Raw genomic sequence first — 5,989 nt, 5'->3', positions numbered from 1 at the left:
CCTATGTACCTTCAGCTGGAATGGGGCCCTCCTTACCTGCATTTGGAGGTATACAACGTTTACAACGAAGTTTTTACCACGCACTACCACTACAACGCAGGCATTACCACGCATACCATTACAACGCATTGCGCTGGGGGGCGCTCTAGGATAGGGAATAAGTATAATTTTATATCCAACACCTTCCCTAGTGTCCACGGGGACTGGAGTTGGAATATAAAATTATACTTACCACTATCCAGCACCTCTAAGCGCTATGCGTTGTAACGGTATGCGTTGTAAATACCGCGTTGTAATGGTATGCGTGGTAAAAGTATGCATTGTAACGTCATACATCCGCATTTGGAATGAGCCCACTACTTACCTGCATCTGAAATGAGCCCCTCCTTACCTGCATCTGGATTGAACCTGCTCCTTACCTGCATTTGGAATGGGCCCCTCCTTACCTGCATCTGGAATGGCCCCCTCCTTACCTTCAGCTGCAATGACCTCCTTCTTACCTTTAGCTAGAATGGCCTGCCCTACCTGCAGCTGGAATGGGCCCCTCCGTACCTTCAGCTGGAATACGACCCTCCTTTCCTGCATCTGGAATGTACCCGCTCTTTACCTGCATCTAGAATGGGGCCCTCCTAACCTGCATCTGGAATGGGGCCCTCCTTACCTGCATCTGGAATGGCCCCTCCTTACCTGCAGCTAGAACGCCTTCCCTCGTGTAGCTTCAGCTGTAATGGCCCCTCCTTACCTGCAGCTGGAATGGGCACCTCCTTACCTGCATCTGGAAGAACCCACACCTTTCCTGCATCTGGCATGGGCCACTCCTTACCTGCATCTGGAATGGGCCCCTCCTTACCTGCACCTGGAATGGCCCCCTCCTTACCTGCAGCTGGAATGGCCCCCTTTTTACCTGCAGCTGGAATGGCCCCCTCCTTACCTGCAGCTGGAATGGGCACCTCCTTACCTGCATCTGGAAGAACCCACACCTTTCCTGCATCTGGCATGGGCCCCTCCTTACCTGCATCTGCAATGGGCCCCTCCTTACCTGCACCTGGAATGGCCTCCTCCTTACCTTCAGCTGGAATGGGACCCCCCTGACTTGCAGCTGGAATTAACCCCTCCTTACCTGCAGCTGGAATGGCCCCCTCTTTACCTGCAGCTGGAATGGCCCCCTCCTTACCTGCAGCTGGAATGCCCCCCCTTACCTGCAGCTGGAATGGGCCCTCCCTGCTTGCCGCTGGAATGCCCCCTCCTTACCTGCAGCTGTAATGCCCCCCTGCCACATCTGTGTCCTTTAATAATCAGTCCATCAAACGTTTTCTGAGAGGTGAAAAGAACACTCTCTTGATTTTCAGTACGTTTTGTGATTAATCCCTTTTGTCTTCTTTCCAGCTCTCGGAGAGAGACTGATGGAGTGATTCACTTCATACATTAAGACGCTGTAATCACTCTGGTAGATTGCGTCCCAGCTCCGTGCCTTGGGACTGGAGGGCCAGAGACCAGACCCCAGTCTTCGGGCCCGGCGCTGCGCTCGGCAGGACCTGGTCCGAGTCTTGCCAGACCAAACACAGCCGTCACCTGGAGCCGTCAGCCTTGCTGTCACGGGACAGCTGGCGCGAGACTGACGCCCCGGCGCGTGCCTGCCGCTAATGACACTCAATTAATTAGGATCTTTTGGACTCCGTCCTGCATTGTGCTCAAGAACGAGAGGGCGCTTTATCATCCCCGGCATCGAGGCGGACAGCAGGCGATGAGGCGAGAAACTGAGCAGATAAAACAAAAGGGCTGCGAATCCGCTCTGCTAGCACGTCTTAGCGCCTAGCTTTCCTACGCTATCCTCACTGGGCGCTACAGGCCATATCCTGCTCTCCGTGTAGCAGGAGTGTCGCAGGTGACCTCAGCAGAGCGCAGAGTCTGGGAATGCCGTTCCAAGGGTAGGTGTCAGTTTAATGCCAGAGAGATGTCTGTGGGCCCGATTCACAGAATGAACTTAAGACTCAATCCTAAACTTACTACTATTTTGGTATTCACAGAATGCACTTACTACTTTTGGTATTCACAGAATGAACTTACTACTTTTGGTATTCACAGAAGTTAGGATTTTGTCTTAAGTCTGTCTTAAGTCTGTCTTAAGACAAACTTAAGACAAAATCCTAACTTCTGTGAATACCAAAAGTAGTAAGTGCATTCTGTGAATGCCAAAAGTAGTAAGTGCATTCTGTGAATACCAAAAGTAGTAAGTGCATTCTGTGAATACCAAAATAGTAGTACGTTTAGGATTGTGTCTTAAGTTCATTCTGTGAATCGGGCCCTGTGTTTTGCCTCTTCACACTTTCATATATAGCACCAACGGCCGAACTGCATTAAAAAAAGTATGAAAACTCTGATGCTGCATGCTGTGGGGGTGGGTTGGTGAGTGTTGGGGCGGGGTCAAAGGCGAGGCAAAAAAGTACAATAGTTTGTACTTTTTTGGGTTGCTTTCAGTGTCAGGTAGCTACATTTAAAATATGGTGCAGCTTAAATGAAAAATACATTTAAAATGTTGTTACTCATAAGAAAATGCACTACTGTACATTAAGAAACCTCTATTAGTTAATGCACTGCAGAGGTCTGTGTGAAACCAAAGAGCCACAGAATTAAATCTTGATTGGTGCAGTGGAGAATAGTGGGGTGTATTTTTAGTGCTACGAGGTTACAACCTGTGGCAGAAATCACTGTGAATATGTAAGTCATAGTCATAGTCATAGTCAATAAGTCTTTATTTCGACACAAGTCATAAAAGAAATTACAGTAAAACAACAAGCAATTAGAAAATACAACACTTCATACTTATTACATCCAAATGTCCTTAAAATCGAGTGAAAATTCATGGGTTAACTATTCAATCATGCTTTATACAGGGTGATCCAAACACAATCATTTAAAAAAATAAGTATAGTATATCTTAAAAAGTTTTTATAAACCATTTAAAAACTGTTACATGATTAAGAACTGGTACTTTCTACTAAGAAAAAAGACAGGTTAGGACACTGCAGTCTATATTAGCTTCAGTTTGTCTCTACGTATATCCACATCCATTTTAGAAACTTTGCAAGAGCAATAACCATACCATCGAAGCAGTCTGTTTTTAGAATCCTGAGTGCAACAGTACCACTATGGATACTTTTTTGTATACAAATAGGTTCGGTCCATTTGTGACGCGGAGCTTTGTATGCTGGACATATGAACAGAACATGTGCTAGAGTTTCGGATTGGGCTATACAAAATGGACACTGATGGTGATCTTTATTATTTGACCACTTACTTGTGAATGTGTTGATAGGAAGAGTTCCTACCCTATATTGATGAAAAAGTTTCCTATCATTGGGGATGGTAATGAGGTCCCAATATCGCTCATATTCAGGGATATGTTTAAGTTCCAAAAAAGCCCTGGTTAGTGATGCATCAATATGTGTTTGGAATTTCCTTTGGGTGATGTTAGCCCAATACATCTCTTTAAGAGCCTTCCGTGATGGGAAAATATTTTCTGATGGATTTTCCCAGAGTTGCTCCATTCCCAAGGCTTTATATTGCGACTTGATCTTTTTAAACCATGATATTTTACCCCCTGTGTCCATATTTCTGGTTTCTAGGAGCGTCGAAGCATAGTGGGATAGTTCAGTCGTAACCCAAAGCCTCCTCCAGTATGCGACTGGTCGAAAGCTAGCTATGTCCTTAATTTTCTGACATCCCAGATCCATATACAACGGTGTTAATGGTGTTGATTTGGGAAGTTTAGTTATGCACAGCAAACATTTATTTTGTGCATTTGTCAGAACAAAAACATCATTGACCCCCCATAGTTCTGCCCATATAACATCGAAGCCCTGACTTTCGTGTCATATATTTTTAAGGCTGGGGCTATTGGTTGGGTAACTGATGATCTTAATTCTCTCAGTAGGACACCTGCTAGCTGTGCATGTTTTGCAGTCAAGTAAGTCAAATGTGGCTTCCATTCCATCCTAGATCCCAGAGTAATGCCCAAGTAACTAAAGCAATCTGTCTGTTCTAAAAGCTCACCATTCATAAAAACTGTACCCCTCACTTTCTTGTGTCTGTGCATTACCATGAATTTAGTTTTGGACACATTTATAATTAAACCATGGTCTTTGCAAAAGGCCTCAAAACAGCCAATTGCTTTTTGAAGCCCTTCTTGCGTTTTGTAAGTCATTATTTTAAATTTGCATTTCACTGTATAAGATAGACTGCTACAAAATGTATAAAAAAAGGTTTAAGATATATTGGTGCTTCCAAAATATAGATTCTAGTAATACCCAAATATGTATGTAATGTTTTTAACATTACTGTCCCTTCAACACCTCCACGTGTAGTAGGCACAATATAAATACAATTACAATTAAAAACATGCACTTCACAGCTCAGTTGTTAATTCTTTGCACTACAACTCAAAAAGAATAAATCTTTGTCATCACAAAGCTCCCAGCGATGTGATCAATTAAAGCCAGCACCAGCTCCAAAGCAGCTTTTGCAGATTAACTCATAGCGCACATTTACATTTCTATCAGGCAGCAGACACCCTGGCAGGAAGGCTTGTTTAGCTGTCTGCCCGGTTTCAGTTTGACAGCACCGGAGACTTCCTGAATGATACGAGTTGAGGCAATTAAACTGTTGGAATGAACGGATGTACCATGTTACAACGCATACCATTACAACTACCTACCGTTACAACGCGACCATTACAACGCATACCATTACCACGCATAGCGCTTTGGGGTGCTGGATAGTGGTAAGTATAATTTACTATTCTAACTCCAGTCCCCGTGGACCCTAGGGAAAGTGTTGGATAGTAAATTATACTTATTCCCTATCCTAGAGCGCCCCCCAGCGCAATGCGTTGTAATGGTATCCGTTGTAAAAGTCGCGTTGTAACAGTAGTGCGTTGTAACAAATGCGTTGTAACAGGTGTATACCGAATGAACCATCCTGAGATGGTTGTCATTTTACAAAAATAAGGGAGAGGTAATTTATAAATCAAAAATGTATGGGCGGGCACGTCATGCCCCTCCAATCCCTCCCACTTCAACCACTGTACAACACACATTGACAAAGTGCATGTGCATTGAATCTATGTATTTATTAAAGACCACTGACCTCGATCCATTTCATACATACATTGTAAGGTTTCCAGTTAAAAAAGATTTTTTGGGGGGGAGGGGGTAGTCATGTTGTGTACAACACCTGGCTTCAGTACGTCCAAAACGCCAACCTCCACACCACTAAGAGATGGAGAAGCGCTGAGTTTACAGAACAGTGTCTAAGTCCATTCTTAGACATTGTAAGTGCAGTAAAGCCATAAAGAGTATTAGGTTTGGGAGTTGGTCAGTACGAACTCCACAACTCAACCATGGCTTCCCAAACCTGGGAAGTTTGGTAGCAAACTTTGCAGCACATGAAACCCACACTAATAACAGTGTGGGTTTTAATGTAAAATGCACTTAGAAGATATCTTAGAGATGCCCCTTGAAAAATAATGACTAGCACTTGTGTGGTTCCTGAATGGCTACACAATATTTGCCACCACCAGACAGGTTTCTGGACCCCTGGGTAGAGGGCCTCCACTCTCTAGATCCAGAAACAAAGCCCATCCTGGGCATGGGGTGTCATGCATCCTCCCTCAGGATGGGCTGGGTCCACCTTTGTTAGCTGACGATGTCTTTTACTGCCTCCAGCAACTGACTCCCACCACTTCTGAAACCCACTTTGGTTGGGAGAATAGTCAGGAAAGCCAACACAGGAAGAGAGGTGTGCCCACCTTTGCCAATCCCACCCCTCAGGGGGGGAGGCAAGGTGAAGCACACATCACAGTCCCCTCCATCTTGAAGATGAGAGGACTCAACCAATCAGAGAGGCTCATTCCCCTTCACCCTTGCGGGTGGCATACTAGGGAGTGTATTGACCCCAAGGAAGGGACCCATTGGTCCCAAACTGCACACCA

Source organism: Lissotriton vulgaris, unplaced genomic scaffold (genome assembly GCF_964263255.1).
Source record: "Lissotriton vulgaris unplaced genomic scaffold, aLisVul1.2 SCAFFOLD_338, whole genome shotgun sequence".
Lineage (NCBI taxonomy): Eukaryota > Metazoa > Chordata > Amphibia > Caudata > Salamandridae > Lissotriton > Lissotriton vulgaris.
Note: the sequence above shows the minus strand (reverse complement) of the source record.